Below are 26,196 nucleotides of genomic sequence, written 5' to 3'. Positions count from 1 at the left end.
TAAAAGCATTTTAAATTCTGTTCAGGGAATGGGTGAAAAATAGCTTAGTATGAGATTATATTTGCAGTGTCTTAGTTTCCAGTTTAAAATTACATTCCCTAATCAGTAAATGAAATTCATCCTGTTTACATTTCTGTGGTCTGGTGGTGTAATTATATCTGAAGTGTGGAAGAGTCCACATTTCAGAGCTTTCAGCCCAAGAGTGAATTTCACAGTATCTAAACCTTTCAGATCAAACTATTCATAACATATCTTTACAAAAAGATTGAAAACAACTAGCATATATCTATGGAGCTGTTTTCCTTTCTAAGAGGTTAGATATGTATATCACAATAACAGAAAACTTGATTCTACGTAAGTCAGGCTGAAACTGCTTGTAAAACTGCTTTTTAGTGTTTACCACCTACTGCCTGAAGATAAGAAGACTGCTTTCTAAAAGAAGAATTTCATCAGGGTCCCATGGGATTCTTTTTCATCCCATCTCTACTGCTTCATGTTTAATATAGCAGAGAATTGTCAAGCAAATTTGAAATTGTTTAAGTCCAGAAACAAAGATAATACAAATAATTCCCTTGTTCACTTTTATATCTAGAACCCCCTTAACAGTAAATTTGTCACTGTTCAATGATTATACTAACTATAAAGTAAAAAGAGAAAATGGTACTGCATAAATAAGGTAAGGAAAAAGATTAAAATTGAAGTGGCCAATTTATCCACAATATAACATCAAGGGCAGATATACCGCAAGTCATATGCATTACTAAACTTTGACTCAAAACCAAAAAAAACTCTATTAACGTATGTTACTTTATGGAAATTCACTCCTATAAACTGTAGCAATGATTTGTAGTAAAGTAGCAGTCATCTGAACTGAAAAGTGCACTGATCATGATTCAATCTCTGGATGCAACTTCAGCTAACAGCAAGAAAACACTTAAATGGGATTTGCTGTTTCTCTGAGGAGAAACTGTTTTCATCTTAGTAAAAGATTTTTATTTCTGTTTCACTCTAAGAGAAAAGATATTCTGCTGGAGTATATTCCCATTATGCTTCTTTCTACTCATTCCCAACATAACAATTTTGACTACCTGCCTTCATGTCAGATATGTGAGCTGCAGATTCTGCATAACAACCTGAGGACTACAGGAAGGGTTTCATGCTCAGTTCCAGACAGCAATGGCAGATTCTATAAGATCAGGATGTCAGAAAGACTGTTCACTTAGCACCAAAAAAGACAAATGCTTCAGATTGCTGCTTCTCAGGTTTTTCAAGTTGTATCAGCTCCTATCCATGTAGAGTTAACATTCATGAAGCAGTTTGAAAGGCTGTAAAGTGTGCCCTGATCCAGAGCATGACCTTGATTTATTTATAAGCTCAGAGAGAGCAACTTTAATAAAGTTTGGCCCCATGACTGAAACATTCTTCTGTATTTTGCAGTTAGTAAAAAACTAACAGAGCTTTGGATAGTAGCTGTGCAAATAAAAGTTTTTCTTAAAAAGACAAATAATCATATCATCACCATAATTATGCAATCAGAATCAATCATTTAGGATGCAAATTTCCAACTTGAGTGCTCTGGAAACCACTTGGTCTCCATAAGGAGTTGCTATCTCCTGTTGTAACTGAATGTCTTTGCCACCTTAGGGTTCAATTACAGCTATCGTCTTGAAACTGGAGTGATTCCTGAAGAAAGTTAAAATGATAGATACTGTAGAACATCAGATTGTAAAGGGACTTTGTTCATTGAGATCATTCCCTTGCTAGTGCTAGTGCAAACAACTACATCACATAATCCATTGATCAAGCTCCATTTTGAAAGAAGCTGCTTTTAAGTTACTTTTATGGGGTTTGTTGTTTTCTCTTCCCTCTCCTTCTCCTGCTGTGACTCATCCTTCTCCTTCCTTACACTGCAAAACCCAAATTCTCCAAAAGAACATAGTGTTTTGATCTTCAACACTGCAAACACAGAATTTCCAACATATTATTGCTTTGTATAATCTGATATTCCTTAAGTTTGGGGGTTAAGAGAGGAAGGAAGGAAGGGAAGAAGGAAAAAATACTCAAATTATTTTATGAGCAAGCTATTTTGGAAGTGTATCCTAAGACTGTTCAATGTGCAAGGCATATTGCAATATGAAAATATGCAACTTTTTGGTAAGTATCTAGAAAAACAAGTATTTATGTAATCTGATTAAGAATTCATGGAGATTGCTTCCTGAAGAGTAACAGACTACTGAAACCCAAATAATTTTCATGCCTGGCTGAATTATATATGAACATGCCTGTATCAATATATGAAATTAAGTATGGCAGAATAATCCACCAAACATATCCGTCATTTTCATGGATTATTTCAGCTAACTTTTGCAGGTTCATTCCACTGTTTCAGAAATGGTTAATTTCAAGTGTGCTTCCAGTTAAATTTTTGTGGTACATATGGATAATCACTAAGTTCAGAGGATTTTATGAACATCCATTTTGCAAATGGCAAACTCATTGTGTTTGTTGTCATGGTTTTCTTGCTCTGCCACTGTCTACTCCATGTCTAAATACATTGTGCAAAACCAGGCTGTATTATACTAACCTTCTCAAGAGCACTAACTATGAAAAGAAATCCTTGCTTTAGAATGTAAGTTATTCTACTTTAAAACATGTCTTCTGTAGTCAGCATCTGTCACATAATTATATCTATGATTTTTATGTGTATGTTTTATAGATTTCTAACAAAACTAAGCAAACAAACCCAATTTCTTCAATCTTTGTTTAAATGGAAAACAAATGGTATCATACACATGTACCACCCGCATGAATGAATTATTTTGAATCCTGGTACACACTCATTTCTGTTGACACTTCATGATGCTTTATGTGGAGACTTACGCACCTTTCCCACTGTGGTGAATATCGCCTCCAAAAATGAAAAAGGCAAATAGCATAACCGTGGACCTCAATATCTTTTAATTATGCTAGACCTGTTGTCTGGCATTAGACTTCTTTTAAATAACCTACCAGTACTGCAAAACAAAAATTAAAACATAAGAAAGTTTCAGCCATATGTTTTAGCGTAACAGTTTATGCAACAGTTCAAGAAATGGAGAGTTATAAATAAAAAGGTATATGAATTAAAATAATGGTACAAGCTACCACAGAAATAAATTGTGAGGAAAGCAGGATTCTCACTCTTTTGATACATCATAGTCAAGATATGAGGCCAAATGCAGGTTACTCTGTTCAGTACAGAGATTAATTTAATAGACCATGATGATGTGGTCATGCTTGTTCTTGATACTAATGAATCCAAGCTACTCAGTTTATTCCCCCAAATCAGGTAAGAAGGTTATCTGAGTGATTAAGCTCCCCTCCATGTTGATTTGTCTTTTCCAAATATAGTCAGATAAAATACATGTACAATCCCGAGTTACATGCTATACCTTTTGCTCTGGGGCACTGCAGCATGATATGAACTTCATTCTAGTGGAGAAAAAACATAAATTAATTGCAATTGAAAGAAGAGCTTCAGAGAGATATATTCCTTTTTGTGTATACTTCTTTAATAGGTCAGCAGAATAACTCTGAAATGGATTGGATTTTCAATGCCACTTGACCTTAGAAACAAAAGGAGTCACGCAAAAAAATAAAAAAGGGTTTGTGAGTTGTGTTGAACTCTAATGAGGCCAAGCACACCGCATGTGCCTGAGTGCAGCACAAATGGAAAATGTTATTAATCTGTGGCCTTTTGTATAAAGTGCATGTAAAGAAAGAAATGTCAATGAAATCAAGTAAGATACCTTGTAATACAGTAGCATTTTAATTTATAGATGTGGTTTTCATTTAAACAATCTTTGTGGCTACATAAAGTCGCATCATAGTACTGTTCCCTAGTTTATACAGAGTTTATAAATTTTGAAGGATGTATTGTGGGATTTCCTCTTAGATCATATTGAAGGCTAAGACGAACTGCGAAAGCATCGACTAGTCCCCAGGCTACGTCATAAAGGCTGATCGCATTACTGACAAAGGCTAGTCTCCACTAGGCTATGCAAGCTACTGCCATGTTTTGTAAAACTTTGTGAAAGCATCTTTCAGACTCCTTGTGGTGTATCTCTGAGCTTAAAACCTATTTTTTTTCCATACATATGTTTCCAATACTCTCATGAGTGATTAATAGCAAGCTATCACTTGAAGGAATGGGGGACATATAGTGAGGAATGATATAGAGATTTTACTTTCACCCTTACATCTACTCACAGCTAAAGAATGAACATTTTTTTGTCCTTGTAGAAAATGCCTGTTAAAAATATTAACTTCGTTATATCATTTCTCCATATGTAAGTAAATTAAAAAAAAAAGTGTTTTAATGTAATTAATACTAGCAAATTTTTAGCAAAATAGAGGACAAAAGTATTCTTCACAAAAAGATACCCATTCATAAATATCTAATAAAACTCATATTTTCACAATCTGGCAGACAATTTACTGATTGCTGCACTTCTTTTTCTATGCCCTGAATCTAAAGCAGTATTGGGAAGCCTAATTCCATCAAGGACTTGCCAAATTTAGGAATCTGGCTTGATAGAACACAGGCTGGATTTCCAGTCTCAATCTAGGGCTGTTAGGGCTTCAAGCCATATTTCTATACTCTTGTCTAACCAATAATCGTATCCCTTTCTCCCTTTATCTTTCTTAGCAAACAGATGGTGTTGGTGCCTGTATCCTAAAATAGTTTCTAACTTTGCAACCAATTCTACAGTCTCTCCACACACAAATGCATTTCATTTTAGCCCTTTGCTTTCTATTTCAGCATAGATTCAGTGTACCCCTAATGGTGAGCTTATAACTCATTCCTTTTTGTATTTCTATGAACTTTGTTTTGCTTGGGTACATATAGTCTGAAAAATCCTAAATGAATACAGCCCTATAAATAGAAAAGAAAAAATGTCAACTAGAGATTATGTTCCTGTGTGGAATAAAAAGGAAACCTGCAATAAACTTGCTATAGAAGCAGAGTCCAATGCTCAGTTATGACCCCCTGAAATATATTGCCCCATTTAAAAACATGAGATAGTGACAAAAGCAAAGGACTTTAGCCATCTTGATATTCAATGAATGTGCTTTTGTGGAATTGCAGTGTTCTTCAATCTGTTACCTTTATCACACTGAGACTTGCATAAAAATGAAATGTCATACTCCAATACACTTCTAGTCAGTCATACAGTTTATTTTCTTGTCCCCTGATAGAGTTCACAAATTCAATAACTGTCCTTTATCCTTGTCTCAGTTCTCTTTCAGTTTTCTATTCAGCTCTCCTTCTTTCATGACTTGCAGGAAATGTTTCATTTTCCTATAGCAATCATAATAGAAAGAAAGAGAAAGGGTGGTATCAACCGCCATTTAGAAGTGTATGAAGGGTGATCAGCCCATTGCAGTGGTCAGAAAAAAAATATTCATTGCTGTTCTGCCACATACAGTTTAATGTGTTTAGACATTTGGTGCCTAAATTAATCGGATAATTTAAAAGGAAATATTTATTAAGACTATGTTTCACATATTGTGTGTAAAAAATATAATTTATCCTTAAACAAAAATAATAGGGTTATTTGGAAGAAACTTCTGATAAGGGCACCATTAATTTTCATCTGATTATAAAAGTATGATGATGAATTTTTGCCTTTTTGGTTTTGTTTCTGTGACTACAATTAAGAATGACTCTGAGGTGATACAAGGGGGGACACAAAATCACAAAATGGCATATATAAAACTTTAGAATTAGTTTTAAGTAATGTTAAGTTTGATGGCTTTGTAACAGTAGCAATGGAAAATGACTGAGGTGCATGATACATAGAAAATAAACAGAGTACAACTAGAGAACACACTGAGAATTCTTGTACAAGATAAATCATTATAGTTGACATAGTTTTAAGAAAAACAGTCTAGAAGAATAGGATGCAGGGATAAGGAGTATCTGGAAATGGCAGGCGTCCAGGATGGGCTACAGTTAAACTAACTGATAAGTAGGAGGATAGGAGGATTATTATGTCTCTGGTGCTAACAGACCGATTAAACTGGTATGAGCATCTACTGCGCGTGCTTCAAAGGCTGCCAGAAGTGATGAAGATTGTTGGAAGAAGTAAACGACCCTCAGAGACCACCACCACAGTTTTGTACACATGCACGGAACTTTCTGGAAAATGATGTAAAGTATGTATGCCCAGTGACTATATAAGGACGGCTTGTGTAGCAATACAGAGACACACGTTAGGAGGAGCTCTCCCCTGTGTCTCCTGGTGCCACAATATAGAATACCTGCTTGTCAACTTGAAAATTTTGTTGGCAAGTTTGTTCCTGGAGTTTTCTCCGAATCACAGGTCACCGCATGATTGCTAAATGACAACTAATCATCAGTTCTGGTATCTGCTACTTCGTGTATGTTTACAATTAAAAATTAACTGAACTCCCATTTTCTCTGAATTGAAAGTACTGAAAAAAAATTGCTAGAACCACTTGCCACTATGTCAGATCAGATATGTGCTTATGTGAAGATAGATACTTCAACCACCAATAGCAAAGCCCCGATCCTTTGAAGTGCAGAGCAAGGTTCATATGTGAAACAGTAACTAGCTCCTTTACAGCTGTGAAATCTCAGCTCAGATTATCACTAGGCAACAACATATTTTTGTACATGTAATATTAATATGGGCTCGATCCAAAGCCATTTTAAATTAATGTAGATTTTTCTACTGATTTTCATGGGCCTTGAAAACAGGGAAATCTTGTATCTCTATGCATTTTGCAAGAAAAGTGCTTGATGGAAGCACAGAAACATAGGACATGCTAAAGTACTATTTGGCTAAATTAAAAAATAAAAGAAAACGCGATGAAAAGGGAGACAGAACTGTGAGGAGGTGAGCAGAAGGGAATAAGGGAATGAAATGAACTACCAGCTCTAACAAGGTAAAGGAATGTTAAGGCTGTTGAAAAAAGGTACTAAATTTTTGCAGTTGAAATAGAAAGTAACATGAAAATTTAAGCAAAACCAGAGCTGAGCTTACAGTATAGGAGACAAACCAGACAATAAACCTGGAGAGAGAAGGAATGTGCAGTACAGGGAATACCTTTATTTCAAGCTTGAGTTGAACATGTTGCATGCTATTGGGCTGATCAGTGGTCAGTGACCACTACAGGAAGGAAAGATGGGACCTGGGAATTTAAAATGTAATTTGATCATCTAAATAGTAGCTCTCTTTTCTGCCATGTCAGGCATTGTTTTAAATCTCTGGCCCAGAAAAAGGTACTGTAGAGGTTTGGAAGCAATTGCTCAGATTTTGAGATTTCAGAACATTTTTTTGATGACACATCTATTTCTTCTCAACTTGTAATAATTTGGATTACTGTAGCAGTATAATAAAATCAATCTTTGAGAAAATCAGTTGTATTGTGGAATATTGTATTCAATGTGGTGAGTTCTGAACATAAAAGTTGACCAGAATTTCATAAGAATTTTTTTCCAAAAGCTAATTAACTTTACATTACTCTTGAAGGATTTTTCTGTCCAAGTAAATATCAATTCATAAGAGACTGGCTGTCATTAGAATTACTTTTGTATCATTTCATGTTGCTAGCATATGTTCACAGAAAGCTGGTTCTTACTGTTATTCTGGTAGCCATTCAAATCCCAAGACTGTGTACATTAGGTGCAACTTCACTGCTTTAACCGGATGGATTTTGCATGCATTTTTGTTCTCATTAGAGACACAAAACAAAAAGAGGAGCATCGTGATATTCTAAAATTACTTAGAACGACATAATTTTCATTACAGATTTTGCAAGTTATATGGCACAATTATTTTGAGGAGAGGAAAATAGAAACCCACAGTACCCTGCTGAAGGAGAGAGGAATATTTCTAGTTAAGGTGTTCCATATAGTTTTCAGAAGAGTTCTCTTTGATTCATAACTCTGTTAGAAGTTTCCTGTGTGACCTTAAGCAAGTTGTTTAATTTCTCTGTGCTTCTTTCTTCTTCATGTAAAATGTCATCTTTCTCACAGCACCATTTTTCATCACCAAGGAACTGGCAGAATTCACCCTAACTGTGTAAGCTTCCAGCCCAGGGAAAGTGCCAATGTATCTGGCTAAAATAATAGCATTTAACTGAGGAGAAAAACAAATTAGACATGGTACTTCTGGCATTTCCACTGCTAGCAAACATTCTATCACTTTCCCCCATAATTACTTCAGGTTGTCCATTGCTGACATTTACTACAAGTAACAAAACAGCACTAAAACACAACTACGAAGAAAGGTACAAAACTAAAATAAATAGGATACCTTGCACCACAATGTTTACTAAAAACATTGCTTAATTTCTTGAACTGTTGTTTGTGTAACAGATACATACAATTATTTCCTTAGGTTAACAAACTGCTGTTCTTATTAATTAAAGCAAAAGTAACTTATGAACATTACAAGATTAACTTATTTTCTTCTAGTTTATATGAGAAATCAATCAAAATGCTGCACCAGACCCTAGTGGTTTCTTGATCTGGACTGTATGGCACAATAGTGAAAAAAGAAATGTCCTTGCAGTGTATTGAGTGGCTAAGGTAGCTGTAGTCAGTGTCAAGTATGTTTTCCTACATAAGTAGAAGTTATCTGAGTTTGAAAAACATTTACATATTAAAGCTTTGTACTCAGATGTTTGATTATTGCATGTGTTACATTTTCTTCTTCTTCCACCATCACTGGAAAACAGCAAGCACATTGTTGCACGCTCAGGAGAGAGCCTTCTTGTTTGTGGTTCCTGTGCCCATAACCTCAGTGGACCCTGGAATCCACAAAGAGTCTTCTTGTGCTGCCACATGCTCAGTGCAGATGGCATCTTCAGAGAATACATTGGCAGACACACACAAACCCATATTTAGCATGTCCAAGCAACTTTTTTTCAGTAGTTTGTAAGTTAGCCAATGGCAGGTGTCTTTCATGCAGACAACAAAACAGCTCTCTGAACTCATGTTGATCCTCCCTTTTATTTCTCCAGCTCCCCAACTCCAAGCATTTGTTGAAAGTATGAGAATATTAGTTTTCTTCATTCAAACTATAAGATTTTTTATAAAGATTAACAACTTTTTTCCCATTTCTAAAGAGTAGTTGACCTGTTTTAGCTGAAATTTTAAAGTTATGTTCAATGTTCAGCCAAAAAATGTCTCTTTCAATCCCACCAGCAGCATAAGAATAGGGAGGATAAGCACACTGTAAATTTAACTTGCAAATGTATATTCAAATGTAAATTTTTAAGAACATTTAAACAGCTGTATCATGGATTGTCACTACTACATCCTAGTTCTTTCAGAATAAGTTTCCAAAACTTTTGAGGACAAGTGAATGCTGTCCACAGTCTATGCAGGCTGACGATCTGGCTCAAGCAACTTTAAAGTAATCTGTGATAAAATTTGAAAGCAGTATGTGATGTTTTGATAAAATGAATGGCTGAACTTTCCTACTAATCATTCTTTGATTTATGAATTTTCTTTTCAAAGCCAAAATTCATACCTGTATGTGGTTTATAAAGTATATTAAGTATGTATTTTAGTCACTCAAACATTTTCCAGGCAAATGAATAAACTTATATTCATACATCCTCAATCATATATGTGCCAACAACTGTTACATACAACTATCATTATGAAGGCTTCTTATTTAGATAACAGTCACCAGTGAAGAGTAAACAAATGTTTTAACACTAAACAACACTGTGATTTCAAATTAATTTTGCAGTTACTCGGCTGTTATATTCATGGATTTTGATTATCTCAGTTCAGAAATCTTTAATCTACAGTGAAATTTTTTTTTCTGAGAAAAAAAAAAGTATCTCCTTATGTCCTTACTAGAATTGTCAATTTGAAAGAATTAGAGGCGATGAAGAATGTGGAGACTGAGTCACAACTCAAATGCAATATTGTGATGAAATGCATTTTCGTCCCCTTCCTCTCTGCTTATCAAAATGGTAGCATATTTATGCTTGTGAAGAAATACCTTTATATTATGCCAACCTACATGCTGAAAAAAATCAGAGTTTAGCATATTAAGTTCAAAGTATGAATTTGTACCTGACTTTGAGCACGTCGCATTTCCTATTTACACTATAGATTCTTGTGATAATAACATCTCGTAATTTAGATACCAAGCATACCTGAAGATTTTTTTAAATATGAAAGTACAAAACTAGTAGGTGTATATTTTTAAACAGATAAAGTAAAGCTAATTATATTTATGTACATATTTGGGTGAAATACATGTGCATAAAAACATGGGCTCAGCAACATCAAATTGTAAAACTCTCACCAACATGGTCAGTGATTTCAACTGTTAACACAACAGATATTAGAAAGATTATTTCAGTTGGAAAAAGGAATGAAAAAGTAAATATGCCATCTTGAATCTACAGTACAAAGAAATCAATTTTCAAACATTTTCATTGATTTTCTATATGAGTTTGGACAAGTTAGCTAATGGAATTTTTCCTTTCAAAGATACTGAAATAGGAAGTTGAAATGGACAGTAAAATGTCTTTTCACCGGAAATATACTGAAAATAATCCTTATTTGGAAAATAGTTGGGTTAGAGTAATGGACATTTATCAGTGGAATAATAAGCAAAACATTCCCCAGCACATATTACAATTTAGGTTTAGTTTCAAATAAATATACTTAGTTTAAGTATCTATGTCATTACATATACCTTACTGCTCTCAGGATATGTGCATGCAATAGAAAGTAGGACTATCTAGAGGCTACTGAGCTAGCTTCCTAAAAGCAATAACAGAATGAGCATTAGTGCAGCTGAATATACACACCCTGCTTTTTAACAGACTTTATTCAGCCGGCTGTGATTCACGTAGTCTTAAAGTCTGCTCTGCTAGACCACTAGTGCCAATCTGACCAGGGGTGGCCCCCGGCAATCAAGGACCTGGCTTCTCTATCTTGTCTTATGAGTCAAGGCATGTCCTAGGGCCCACATACAAAAGCTAGTTCTCTGGCTTCTCTACAAGACCGGTCCATCCTGATGACTGTATCACCCAAATCATGTATTTTTCATCTAAAGTGGAATACATTGCTGAACACTTTAACATTTCCACAGAGATGAGAAAATTGAAAGATATAGCTGAAATAGTCATTATTTTATATCAGAATGATGATAGTAGCCAAAGATGGAAAAGACTTATCACATCAGCTGTTTCACCTTCCTGCATTACAGTACATTCTTAGAGAAAATACATGTCTTGACTCAAGATCAGATACTTTAAATCTCCTAGGTACAATTCAAAGACCTAAAAGAACTGAAGTGAAGAAAGCTACTGAAAGGGAAGCTCTCTAGTTCATGATTCAGGCAGAAGTAAATGTGAGGTGTACAGTCTTGCTGAAGGTTTGGACTTGCAAAGCTTTCTCCTTAGTTGAAAGGCAAGAGCACTCTCTTTCAGGAATAGTCAGACTGTTACATTTCTTCATAATCACATAATAAATTTCCCTCAGCCCTGCAAGTCTTTTAGAAAAGTGCATGATGGTATCCACTCACAAATTACTGGATAGTCTCTGAAAGAATTACATTCCTGCAGCATAAAAGAATCTCCACAATACAGGTCAAAATAGAAGATATTAAGTTCCTTTACAGATGCCATTGGAGAAAAATACAGCCAGACTTAAATAGAATAACACAAAGAGAGCAGAAATAAAATATAAATCCATTTCATGTACATTACATAAAAATGTACCAGATTATATGTAGGATGCTGCAGAGATATGCTAATGTAGTGCACTATATCATCAATGTAAAACAAATAGCTAATACTATGAAATTGAAGAAATAATGCTTCATATAAAATTCTCTGCGAAGAATATTTCAGTGTGGTAATTTACAAACAGGCAGTCATGATAGCACATATTCAAATACACAGCAGGTTTCATAATGAATGAAAATCCCCCTGCTAAATACACACACAGAAAACTAACTCCATCCCATCTGACATGTGCAAAGCCTGAGAACCTGGCTTTGTGTGGTAATGACTCCATATGCATTTGATAGGATAGAACTAATCAATTTACTTCACATATATTGATGAAAAGCAATTAACGACACACAATTATTCATTGGCAGAGGCAGATGTTGATGATTATACTTTAATGTCCAGTTTACACTGCTGTGCCCCACATCAGGACAGAGAAAATGATTGTAAACAATAGGGTTGAAATGGTCACACTCTTTAAAAAAAAACAAAGGAATATAAGATGTAAATATGCTTCTGTGTGTAACATGGGAAAAGAAGCAGATGTGATAGCTCTGCACTGCGTAGAGGATGTTAGTGACAGAGTTCTTTAATGGAGGTTTCAGTTTTGTTTTTAGAAGCTATCAGACTTAGAAAGGTAGTTTAAGCTGACACAATTATTACTGTTGTGGGTTGTTTTCCTGCAACTTTTCATTTTATATTTGTATTTCTAGGATTTAGCTTTAAAGCTATTCAGCTCTCTATTATTGGAGGATAAGGGGAAAAAGCAGCAGTGAAGCAATAGCTGAAATTAAGCACACAATGTTATGAATAATTCCACAAAGTCAGCTCTGTAATCTGTTGACAGATCCCTGGCTGTCAGACAAGTTGACTCCCAGTAGGTCATTCCAGAGCTTTCTATGCGGGCCAAAGAATACTGACTGATTATTCAAATGGCTGGCATTTCTGGACAAGACTATATGACTGGTCATTCCCTGTTCATGCATGTTTTGTGTCCTTAATATCTGCTTTAGATAAACAAATTTTTCTTATCATCAAAATCTCCACACACAGCTTTGAAATAGCACATCAGAGGATGCTTTTCTTCAACTTAGTGGAAAATAAAAATAATCTTTTTCTTCTTGGAAGCTGTTTGACAGTCCTCATTGAAAAATAGACAAGAATATCTAATTAAATTTACAGGATGGTTAAAATAGAGTGTACAGTAGTACTTATAATAATTATGCTATGCATTCCAAAGTAGCTTTAACTATTCACAGTTTAATAGACTTTAAGGACAGAAAACACCACTAAATCTGTCTCACTACATTACATTTTATCACATTATGTCTACATTGAACTCACTGACAAAAGTCTGACTAAATCATCATCTCTTCAAAAAACTGTATCTTCTAACAAGGCAACCAGGTTTTACCAGGAACCTGGCAAGAAAGGAAGAAGCTGACAATTCTCTTGGTTGTTTACTCTAGCAGTTAATCGTTCTCTTTTTGGAAAAAAACACAGGTCTGCTTAAGATGTTTTTAAATTTTCTGGTTTCAGTTTCCAGTAACTGGTTCTTCTTTTGCATTTCTCTGCAAAGTTGAATATCTGTTTACTAGGCAGTAACTCATATGGCTCCGATTATACAGTGTAATTAAGTCACTTCATAATCTTCATAAAAATAAGCAGATTGATTGTACAAGTCATAGGCATAAGGTATGCCTCCACTTTTGTTTGAGAAGTTTTCGCACTCCTTTCCTTGTTTTGTTTGGGGTTTTTTTTAATATCCTTCAAGCACTGTGTACATCAAAACTTTTTGCACTGTTCCAGGGTGTCCTGTGCCAAGTTAAAAATTTTGCTTCCACTCACTCACTGCTCCCACATTTTTCATATTGGCATACCAAAATTAATGTCAAAATTTCAGAACAATATTGAAATTTAGTCTTCTTGAAGGAGTGCATAATGCCAAGAATGGATGAAACTGTGATTCCAAAAAAATAGAGGTTGAAGGTTGCAAGGGAAGTCTAAAACTCTATGTAACATACTATGTAAACAGGAGTATGTGCTATGCTAGCTGTAGCAAAATTGTCCTTAACCCATTTGAAGAACTTTTTGCTAGCAACCACAAGAAAAATATCAACAATGCAGCACACTGCACAGTGATATACAAAGAAGAAAACTTGTGACTGAAGAGACAACAAAACATCTTTTAAGACAAGTACCATGGGATACACAGGTATCGGTAGGAAAGGTTCCCACTGGTTCCCTGTGCTTTTGATTAGGCCTTTTATACATATACAGAACAAATAAGATCTTTGTTTTGGAGGTCTTGACTAAAATTCCCAGAGTCTTCAGTAGCTGGGTGAAACTCATTTATCTATCTCAGTGTGATAAATGAACACTACTATTAAAAAAGATAAAGATTTTTGGGGCCATTTCAAGCACCACAAGAAAGCTTTGGCTTCACATAGGTATTCTTCTGATTTAAGCTTTTTAACGAAGAGATGCTTCTTCTTTTTAATGGTAATTGTCTTGCTTAGAAAATTTGTATTTTCCTCTCAAAGTGAATTATATTAAAACAGTAGCCTCCTTGGAGGTTAAATGTAAAGCACACATAAAATACAGCTGCATTTGTTGATCAATACAATGTATATGGATAATGAGATACTACTCTTCAATAAAAAAATATGAGAAAAATGCTTTTGGAATTACCTGCATGGAGAAAAACAAAGCAGGGCAGCAGTTCTACTAATGTCAGCATATATACTTGCTCAGTTCATGAGAGGCTATGCCATTTTGCATAAGCCATTATCAAAAGTGCACCTTCATGTATAATTATACATGAGCACTCAAATGCAATGTCTTCTTGTATCCTGTCATCGATATTTTGTTCACATTTAGACTTGTCTGTAAATGATTCTCATTCAATGACATCAAAATGTTTTGCCACTGTTATGCATAAATCTCATCAGTAGCTGAGGAATCATCAACAGACTCTGTCAAATGAACTGTACTAGCTTCTTTGCTTTCAATATATAAAAAAAATAAACACATAAGTAGCAGAAGGTGTCACATAGAATCGTAGAATCATAGAATGGTTAGGGTTGGAAAGGACAGTAAGATCATCTAGTTACAAGCTCCCTGAAATGGGCACAGACACCGTAGACCATGTCACCCAAGACTCTGTCCAACCTGGCCTTGAACACTGACAATGATGGAGCATTCACAACTTCTTTGGGCAGCCTGTTCCAGTGCCTCACCACTAATAAATACCAAAAGTATTTATTTTCATAACATGCTCTGTTGTAAGGTATTCGGATAAAATTGTGACCTACAGTTAGACCTTTCCTGAGTAGGAGTAATCTATTGACCTTATCCAGCTTGTAAAAGTTAAATCATGCCTCATCATATCCCTCCTTACCCTTCAGTTAAATAATTGCCTTGCCTTCATCTTTCTTCATAACTTATGTAATTTTTCTTCTCTGGACTCTCTCAACAGCTCTAGTGTCCCATGGTAAGGCAATAAAATATCTGAATATTCAATAGAGTGGGAAGTTTATGTCATGTGACTTGAGGATTAAAATATTGTTTATGTCTATCACAAGAGAGTATTTTTGCCTTCTTCACACCAGCATGATACTCTTGACTCATGTTCACACTGTAAGTGTCAATAACCCCAAGAATTTGTTCTGAAGAGATTAGGAGTTTCTAAGATGAAGAGAAAATTTCTATAGAAGAGTCATTGTCTACTGTGTGCACTCTAATGGCATTATGTTAATCCAATTAACATCTAAATCTTCACCTGATTTAATTTGATTTTATTTGCATTGATATGATTTAATTTTACCCTTATTTGGCCACACAATGAATACTTGCACATCTACCTATAATAATTTGCAATTTCCAAGAAACATAACTCTAATTTTTAGTAGATAAAAATTGTTTTCCAATAAAAAAGAATCAACTTTAAATAAACACAATTACACAAGAACTAATTTTACTTGATAATACTGTTTCTAAATTATAAAATCACTGCTACAAAGAAAGAAAAAAGAGGAAGAGGAAAATGAGGAGGTATTCTTATTGTTTCTGATTTTTGCAACCCTAGTTTTGCTTCTTTTCTGTATTTACAGATCACTAAATAGTCTTTTTTTGTTTAAATGTTAGCTCAATGCGGCAACATATGTATAAATTAGTCTGAATGTTAGGCCGATGTGGCAACATATGTATAAATTAGTATACATATGTCTAACATATGTGTGCATCGCCATCTCATGAACGTAACACCCACAGGTGAGGACTGCTGATGGTTTTTGAGGCTATCATGATCTCCTTTGTGTCTGACTCAACTTTACTTCGAGTTGAAAAGCTAACTTTTTTTTTTTTTTTACATTTCAACAGTGTTATGGCCTTCATCCTTCATAGCACATACATTTACACTTCCTTCTGAACCTATAAATCTTGTAGAAAGGTCATGACGGAAAACTAAACAATACATTCCCACTTCACATATTTTCTTTCATAGTTTTTACTGTACATGCGGTTACTGTTATTTTAATGTGTTGGTTTGGATATTCCTTTAAAAAAATGCTGACATGCAAAGTTCACCAAGTAAATACTTATCCTTCCATTTAGCCATGTCACTATACATGTAAGAATGTAATTTTAAAAGATATTTCAATTTGAAACTTGGCTTTTTTTTAGTTCTAGACATTTGTAGTTGTGCTATATGCAGTAATTTTGACTAAATACCACTAACTTAATGTCAATACATTATATGTTAATTGCATTATGTTGTGTTGTATAAATGGAAAACAAAAAAGATAATTTTCTTCAGATGTCAGCCTAGCTATGAGTTCAGCACTGAAGTTTTTCCCTTCCTTAAAACTACCATGGATGTGGTAACTGGGCTTGCTTGTTATAGAGTTAGATGAAGTGTCATATTTAGACATCATCTGAAGCATTATTTGCATGGTTGGTTACTTATTTTCTTCTCTTGGCTTCAGTCTGCCAAACTGAGAAGGATTAAGAAGACTATTATAGGTGCCTGTAAGGTTGGATTCGTGTTAGTATAGAAGATGGAGCATGGATGGCAGACAGCCAGAACATAAAAGTGGATGTTTCTGATATGATGCAGAGTAGAACTTCAAAAAATACACAGCTATACTTGTACTCCCCATTTCTGCTGCTGAGAGCCACTCTGCTGTGACTTACAATATTTCCTCCATTTAGGAGAATAGAAGTTATTTTCAATGATATTATGAAGTGGAAGTAAAAAGACTACCTGAAGACTTGTTCATCTTTGAAGCCCTTTGCATGTGTTGTTACTAGTACAATAACTAATGTTTACATACACAGGGAATTCATTTAGGGAGAGAACTCATGACTCAAAACATAACCCCCAAATTCTCACGTTAAAAAAATTAATTAGAGAAAACAAAAGACAGACTAAGAACACAGGTGATGAGAGTGTATTTTTTTCTTTAGCCTGATTCAATACTTTGGAACCAGGTGGCTCATATCATCATCTCATGATCTGTTTTTCATGGCCTTTTTCATTACCTACCTGCTGACATAGCAACAATTTTTCATGTTGATGTTGCATGAAAATGGATAATATATTTTCAAGTTTGTAAGTGACATTAATCTTCAATTTGCTTGCTTCTGATCATACCAGAATATGCTTCCTTTTCTCTTTCTGAATAAGTAGAATATTATAAACTGTTTTGCATTTCCATAAGTATTGATAAAGCTATAGCTACAGAAGTCACTGATCAGTTTGAGTAATATAAGTGGCATTTGATATACTTTTATAAAATTTAGATGTATAATATAATCACTCAAGACTCATAACATCAAAACAAAGTATTGTATAAAAAGATGTGCTAAAACCTGAAGACTGAAATATTAATTTATAAAGTAGTTGGTGTTAATACTCTTTGGGTCATGAGAACATTCTACATGACATTCCTATGCACTGGACCATTTTTCAGTCATATATCTTCCTGTTTCATATGAAAAGTCTGGAACTGATAAATTTTCAACACAAAAAAAACTCTGAGACCCTGGGCTTTGTGGGGTTTAAGACAAATGCTTCTCCTAGATTATTTCAAATGACTGGCTTACCAGCAGACTGCTTCGCCTGTTTGAATCTGAGAATACTAGTTGATTTTCTTTAACCCTGACTGGCTCAGACTTTGTGACTAAATTAGCATTATGATTTGTACTAATAGTGACAATTACAGTGCATAACTCTGCATTGCACAAGTCCTTTTATGGCTCTAACAATAAGTATTTCAATGAGCTTTGAATGTGTCTTCAGAGCTTTATTCTTCAACCCTTATGTTTTGGCATGCAGATGAAAAGTTTCTTAGGAATTACTGTCAGTAAAAATCACTGTAATAATATTAAATATGATCCAAATGTCTAAAGTCAGGCATTGGAGTGCAGAGGCCTTTTTTGACCTGAACAATTTTGGTGATGTTTTGAAAAAAGTATGCAAGTAGCTTGGGATAAATTAAGTTTTGAACGTATTTTCTCTAAAATGTGTGAGCCCTTTCAAAAATTCCACCATTAATCCTTAATTTCTGTATCTTTCTCTTTTTTTCTAGCACTATCATTTTTTACTGGAAAGAACACTATGTGAGTCCTCCAACATAGCAAAGGCTGGTGGCATGACATTTCTGTTTTGGCCTTCCTTTAATTATGTTTCATGCTGACCCTCTTGTGTGAAGACAGCACCAGAAAGGCACAGCTTTGATAGCTGTGTTTACACTAATGTTTGATAAGCACCTGTCAGCCCTTAGCACTCTACAAGACTGTGTAACACAAAAGACAGCCAGGGAACCCTGGAGCTTTTGCCACCTGAAAGCATAATCTGTGTGTTTTGTGCATTTCAAATGAGCATTGAGAATGTTCTTTTGTAGCTCAAAATGCAATTTATCTATTATTTACTATAAGAATATATTAATTAGAAAATATAGTTGTTACTTTTTATAAAATGCAGCTTTGAGGAGCAAGGTCAAGATGCACGCTTATCTTACTAAATTGTCTTTCATCCCACTGGATAAAAAAAGCAGACAGATAAAATTGAATCATTGACAAGAACATTGACTATATCAAGATGAGTAGTGAGCAATTATTTGCAAACATTTTGACAACTTCTGATAAGATTTTTCTTTTCAACTGTGTTCTCAAATCTTTTAGTCTGTTTTCTGCAGAAATTTCAAGAAACAAAGCTTTGTTTTTACGTGTGTTAGAAAAGTTAGCAGTTAAGCTGACTTCTGGCCAGAGTGCATGAATACTACTCCAAGGTTTGTCAAAAACCAGGTGTGTGACCTTGAATTAGATGAGTCTGTTTTTACAGTCTTCTACTTGTGTTGCACTGGCTCAAACATGAGTAAATTTAGATATAATTTAGTTTTGAATCCAGAAGGTGCATAGCCATATTTTGTCATGGACCTGAACAGAATGTTCACTGACTCTCACAATCTACTGCTACAAATATGGATTCTGGTTTTAAAATAACATGTGATAAACCAGCAGAAGGTCACATCTGTTTATTATGAAGTATACCAATAACGTACATGTGCAGGGCTTAGTACTGAACTTAATACAGATCCAAAACTGACAAAATGGCTAGCAAAAAAAAAAAAAAATTATTTATATCTAAGATCTTTAAAGACAAGGCAAAGTAAACAGGTGCTCAGTTGCCAGACTGCCAAGGGTATAAGACTTCTTTTTTGATGCTGCTAGAAATTAGGACTGGCTTTTGCCGCACCAAACACACAAGATCTCAAGAGTACAGTTCTCTTGTATAGCAGCTTTCATTCTCTTTCACTTGTCATGCACAGAACTCTGTCCGCAAAATGGAATAACAAGCTCAGCTTTCCAAGGACCTTATTACAGCTCTCCACCCTGCTCTGACCACCCCTTTCCTTTCAAGCTCACTGCTTGAGTTGATGTTATACATTCCGTTTGACTTCTCAGTGCATCCTCTTTCCTCCATATATATATAAATCACCATAGAATCATAGAATCATACAATGGTTTGGGTTGGAAGGGACCTTAAAGATCATCTAGTTCCAACCCACCTGCCATGGGCAGGGATACCTTCCACTAGACTGGGTAGCTCAAAGCCCCATCCAACCTGGTCTTCCAACCGTTTCTTCCAGGGATGGAGTACCTACAGCTTCTCTGGGCACCTTATAGGATTTTTTTATATATATATATATATATCTAATCTTAATATACCTTCTTTCAGTTTAAAGCCATTCCACTTTTTCTATCAGTACATGCCCTTGTAATAAAGCCCCTCACTAGTTTTCTTGTAGGCCCCTTTAGGTAGTGAAAGGCTGTTAGAAGGTCTCCTAGGAGCTTTCTCTCACACAAGATGAACAACCCCACCTCTCTCAGCCTGTCTTCTTAGAAGACGTACTCCAGCCCTCTCTTCATCTTCATGGCCCTCCTCTGGACATGCTTGGAAATTGACCACAACTCTGAGTGTGACCATCCTGCCAATTCTTTATCCACTGTGTGGTCCATCCATCAAATCCATGCCTCTCCAATTCAGAGACAAAGATGTTATGTGGGACACTGTCAAATGAAGAAGACGAAAAAGATGTGTTTGGTGTCTTTATGTTAGGTGTATTGCCAGCTCTTAGTAAATATTTCTTTTTTTTTTTTTTTAGCAAAGGATAAAATTCATTTGTTTATGAGCACTGTTTAAATATACGAAGAAAAGAAGTATGTAAATTAATGACTTGGTATAAATTATTTATCCAGCTTTACACTCTTTATTCATTTTTGTAAGTCAACATGTATCTATTGCTTGTTTATTCTGCAGGAAAATTGGAAATTGAGTTTTATGGGATCATGCACATGAAGAGTGTTGTATTTGTTGATTAATCCTTCATACAGCTATTCTTACAATATAAATATAACAAATTCACTATCATCTATGGTGTAACTCCACTTGTTTCAATCTGGAGAACAGAAAACACAGTAGTTGCACTGAATGAAATCATACAGAGGAAGATTTGAATTATTTTACATTATTTAAGTGAACATTCAGACTGTGTGGCTGGAGAAAATAAGTTTCCATGGAAATTAGATTAAGTAAGACTCTGTTTTACTGAGATATGTTTCTTTGCTTGTCTTTGGGACAATTCATTCTCATATTCCACAGTTTTCTAGGGCCAAGACAGAGGGACTTTTACTTCAGTACTTCAGGAAATAACTTTGACTCTGTTTAGATTTTGTTGACTGCAAACGGAATTCCTTATGTTGGCAAGTATTAAGACAAACAGTATGAAACAGCACCTCTTTTCTCCCGCATACATGTCAAGGGAAGCTCAGCTGAGATTTGTACAAGCCAGCAAAGGGGATAGAAAGGGTCAGGCAAATTATGCCTGACCATTTTGATGGCCTTTTATGATGGGGCTAAAGAACTGATGGATAGGAGCAAAGCAGTTGACATTGTCTACCTGGCCTCGTGCAAAGTGTTTGATACTGTCCCATATAACATCCTTGTCTCTAAACTGAGGAGATATAAATTTGGCACATGACCACTCTGTGGATAAAGAATTGGCTGAATCGCCGCATGCCATTGTGTTGCAGTCAACAGCTCAGTCTCCAAGTGGAGATGGGTTATTGGTAGTGTCTCTGAGGCATTGGTGTTGGGACCGATATTGTTCAACATCTTTGTCTGCGACATGGACAGTGGGTCTGAGTTTAGCAAACAACATTAAACTGTGTGGTTTGGTTAATACGATGGAGGGAAGGAATGCCATCCAGAGGGACCTTGACACTCTTGTGAGGTGGGCTGATGCCAACCTCATGAAGTTTAACCATGCCAACTGCAAGGTCCTACACCTCAGTTGGAGCAATCCTAGGCCCAGCTGTAGGTTGGACAGAGAAGAGATTCAGAGCAGCCCTGCAGAGAAGGACTTAGGGGTGCTGGTTGACGAGAAAATGAACATGAGCCGGCAGTGTGCGCTCACAGCCCAGAAAGCCAACCGTATCCTGGGCTGCATCAAAAGGAGCGTGATCCTGCCCCTCTACTTGTGGCATTTCACAACACGGACTCAAGCTGATGCAGAGACTCAAATCCTTGTTTATTACCACCAAGCCCTTTTTATCCCCTTTTTTGGTACTTTCCCAACCTGCACATACATACAATGTTCAATCTCACTGGCCCATGTAAAACTCTCCAGGTAAATAGTCCAATCACAAAGTTGCAGACCCTCTCACAACCCCTACATCCTATGGCCTCCAACTGAGATTCCCGCCACAACTACATCCTTGCCCATCCTCCCAAGGCTTGCTTGTTTACCTTCCCTGTCCTTCAATGTTCGAACTCATCACCCCAGGGCTTGTCAAGCACCAAGGCCTCAGAGCTCATTCCCAAACAATTTTTCATGCAAATCTTATTGCCTTTACTCCCCACATCTACTCTGCTCTTGTGAGACCTCACTTGGAGCACTGTGTGCAGTTCTGGTGTCCTCAACATAAGAAGGACATGGAACTGTTGGAACAAGTCCAGAAGAGGGCCACGAGGATGATCAGGGGACTGAAGCACCACCCATATGAAGATAGGCTGAGAAAGTTGGGGCTGTTCAGCCTGGAGAAGAGAAGGCTGCGTGGGGACCTCATAGCAGCCTTCCAGTATCTGAAGGGGGGCTATAGGGGTGCTGGGGAGGGACTCTTTGTCAGGGACTGTAGTGACAGGACAAGGGGTAATGGGTTAAAACTTAAACAGGGGAAGTTCAGATTAGTTATAAGGGAGAAGTTCTTTATTGTGAGGATGGTGAGGCACTAGGACAGATCCTGGCAGTGTTCAAGACCAGGCTGGACAGAGTCTTGAGTGCTACGGTCCAGGGTGAGGCATCTCTGCCCATGGCAGGGGGTTGGAACTAAATGATCTTAAGGTCCTTTCCAACACTAACCATTCTATGATCTTATGATTCTATGAGACCTCAGTTAGCATGAAATGGCAAGCAAAGTAGCATTTGCAGAAGCATACTTATCTAACTCCAGACTGCAGAAAAGTTCCTGTTGCTCTAGTAGATGCACCACTTCACCTATTTTTAAGCCCTTACTCTTTCAGAAAATAAAGATGACAGCTGCTCCTCTGTGTTAATGAATAAGTTCTAGGGAATTGTTTTGTCCTTTTTATTAAATAAGAGCAAACTATGTTAACAGCTTTGCGAAGTAACAGTTGGCTAGTTCATACTATCCTGTATCTATGTGCTGTGTGTGAGATTAATTTTAGCATGCAAAGATGGATGGAAATCCACTTGTGTCAATTAGAGAAGAAACTTCTGAAATAAAAAAGAGAGAGAATGACAAAATTAGGTAATGCTAATGAAAATTTAAAAGTTCCACTCTGTGCTTCAGGTACCATTGATTACCCTGCCTAGCAAGAAGTCCCTTAGTGTTCCCACTTTGAAGCCAATTGGCTTTTTTTTCAGAGCAGGTTTTTCTGCTCTCAGTTCTGTTTTCAATTACACTGGTATATATTAGGGGCAACTCTGCTATCTTCAAAGGAATTCACACCAGTGTAACTGAGATTAAAATTTGCTCCTCAGAATTACATATAAAAAAAAGGGTTAAAAGGTTGTAGGTATTTCTATAAACTGTGTGAATCAATTCTTAATAAAACATGTTTTTAAGACAGTGTTAGTTCCTTATACTATTAGAAACAGTTCTTTGTTGTCTTTAAATCCTTTTTTAAGTTGATCACAGATTTTTAAATTGGCACATGTGCTTGTCAAAATATGCTGCTCTAAAATTAATTTTCTTTGAGGAATGTTTCCCTGAATATTGCCATCAATTAAAAACATGCTAATTTACACTCCCCAAGGCTAGATATCTATATTTAATCTTTTCAATACTTTCTAACACTACCAGCAATTTTCCTCTGCGCATTGGTGTAAATACAGGGAAACGTGGGAGCAGACTTCAAGTAGTCTGTAATGCTTTTTCTTAAACAAACAATGAGAAAATTGCTAATTAATATTTTCCATTTTTGTGCACAAGCTGTGAAATTGCACTGCTGGCTGAAACTAATGAATCACAGAAACTCTCAATCTTAAGGGGAGTGAAATACACTAAAATTTAGTACTTGTAAGTCTCAACGACATAATTTTCATAAACAATGAACTCATCGCAGTCACAAATATCCAAATATGCATTTACGCTATAAGTCGCAGGTGCAAAAATGCAAGTGTAAATTTTGCTGGTAGACTTGGATATGGAGTCTTTCAGAAAAAATGTGTTTTATACATGGAAATGTACAACTGAATCATGTTTCTTAATTGAATACTAGTTTGAATACGCATACAGGACCTTGTTTTCTATTGATTGTCATTTTACTAGATTTGTTTTAGTAGAAATTTCTCTCATGACCAATCTCATTTGATTTTGGGAACACCATATTTACAGTCTAATCTGTAGTAAATCTGAGCCTAGTTGCATAGGGCTAACGAAGACTTTCCTTGCAATTCGCATTTATTGCTGGCGGAGAATGATAGAACTGCATTTATGGTAAAATCATGCAGGGAACATTCCCCCCATTGGAACATAATCATCTGTTAAAAAACTCTTTGGTGCACTTCTGGCTCTAGGTCAATTATGACTCTCCCAGACAATTGCCGTGCACAGCTGGGACTTAGAGCAGGCCAAGGACTAGTCCTGTTAGGCATTTTGGATGATGTCACCCTTGTTGGAGGGGGAAAGACTGCAATAACATGGATGTGGGATGCTCTGTTCCAGCTGGCCTCATTTCTCAGAATGGTCCAGGGAATGTTCAATTTATGAGTATATATGTAGTCTATGGTGCCAACAGGAGGAACTGAAAACAGCTGTCCTATGCTGTCAGTGCCCAAACCGCCAACAATGGGTAGTAGAGCCAAAAAATTGCCAAATTATCAGGAAAGCCTGAGACAAATGCTTTGTTCCTGGTGTTGCTTGAAGGGGGAAATAACAGGACTTAGGTCTGGAATCTTTCTTGGGTGAGTGTCGTGGTTTAAACTGATCCACACAGCTTGTCCACTCACTCCCCGCCCCTTCTTGCCCTTCCCCTGCTCCTGGGGGGATGGAGAGGAGAATCGAAAAGAATGCAACTCCCACAGGTTGAGATAGGAACAGTTTAGTAACTAAGGTATAACACAAATCACTACTGCTACCACCAATCATAATAATGATAAAAGAAATAACAAGAGGAAAGAATACAACACCTCAACACCAGCCGACCAATAACTTGCCCCACTCCCCCCAGCCAAGCACTGACCGATACCTTGTCCAACCCTGCAGTCCTCCCAGCCCTTCCGGGTCACTCCCGTTACATCCTGGGCATGACGGGCTGTGGTATGGAATACCTCTTTGGTCAGTTTGGGTCAGGTGTCCTGTCTCTTCTTCCTCTCGGCTTCCCCTTCTCCCTGCAGAGCATGACGCTCAGAAAGTCCTTGGCCAGACCAAACATTCGAGCAGCAACTGAAAACATCGGCGTTATCAGCACTGTTCCCAGGCCAAAAGATCAAAACACAGCTCTGTACTAGTTCCTAAGAAGGAGAAAAATGACTGCTACTGCTGAACCCAGGACAGTGAAGAATAAGAGCAATGCTTAAGACAGTAACCTTTGATATGTAGACAATCAAGCTTTAAATTTATGATTCATGCTAAGAGAGCTACTTAACAACTATTTCAAGAGATCATCTGCAAAACTGCTTTCAGTTTATCCTGTTGATGCTGTTCCAATTTGTTTGAAAGACAAAATTGTTTGGGGCAGGAGAAAGAGGGGCCTGGAGTGGTGCCAACTACAGGCTGCTGAGCACTCTGTTTTTGTGCTAGATGTTACAATGACCTAGCAAAAAAGGTACAGTCTAGTCTTAAATAAGGCTTAATTTCATAAAATTTCAATATTGTCTACAATAACTAGCACATCCCTCCTTACAGATAATTTAGGGGACAAAATTAGGTTTGAAAGGTTTGTATACACGATTCAATTAAATTTTGATATTACTATTTTTTGTATGTTCATTTGTACTCTTCGAAGTGCAACTACATAATTTCTTTCACAAAGGACTTTCTTCAGCTCTTTCTAACACTCAAATGGTAATATATTTACCTGTGAGCATGTGTCTTTCTTCATACAGTTAGAAACTTTAAAACGATTCTTCTTGACTTAAACTTCTGCAAGGTAAGCAAGAGACAGCACTGATGTTGTAGAGGATGTGGTTCTCAGTAGCTATGGAAACCTGATCCTGAATTTTGGAGACCAACAAAAAGTCATCACTACATACTACTCATCAGCATTTACCTGCATGCTTATTCTAACTGCAAATCCATCAGATGTAAATCCAATCTGAAATTATACAGATTCAAAAAAACAAATCTGATGTTTTCTTGTCCTCTTCATTATTTCCAACTTCATTTTACGCC

At 36.2% G+C, this 26,196-nt stretch overlaps 1 long non-coding RNA gene across 2 annotated transcripts; it reads right to left on the bottom strand.

Moving 5' to 3' along the window:
* Window positions 1-22,982: 22,982 nt before the first annotated feature.
* Window positions 22,983-25,970, bottom strand: LOC136017422 (uncharacterized). 2 transcript variants are annotated; one of them, XR_010613936.1, is made up of 3 exons: window positions 25,883-25,970; window positions 25,052-25,316; window positions 22,983-23,075 (listed from the first exon to the last, which is right to left on the bottom strand). It is a non-coding gene; the product is annotated as an uncharacterized LOC136017422 (long non-coding RNA). The 2 variants fall into 2 exon arrangements; XR_010613935.1 differs by having other exon boundaries at window positions 25,134-25,316.
* Window positions 25,971-26,196: the final 226 nt, after the last annotated feature.

The sequence above is a fragment of the Lathamus discolor genome, chromosome 6, assembly GCF_037157495.1.
Source record: "Lathamus discolor isolate bLatDis1 chromosome 6, bLatDis1.hap1, whole genome shotgun sequence".
Classification (NCBI taxonomy): Eukaryota; Metazoa; Chordata; class Aves; order Psittaciformes; family Psittacidae; genus Lathamus; species Lathamus discolor.
This window is presented reverse-complemented; position numbering and strand designations above follow the sequence as displayed.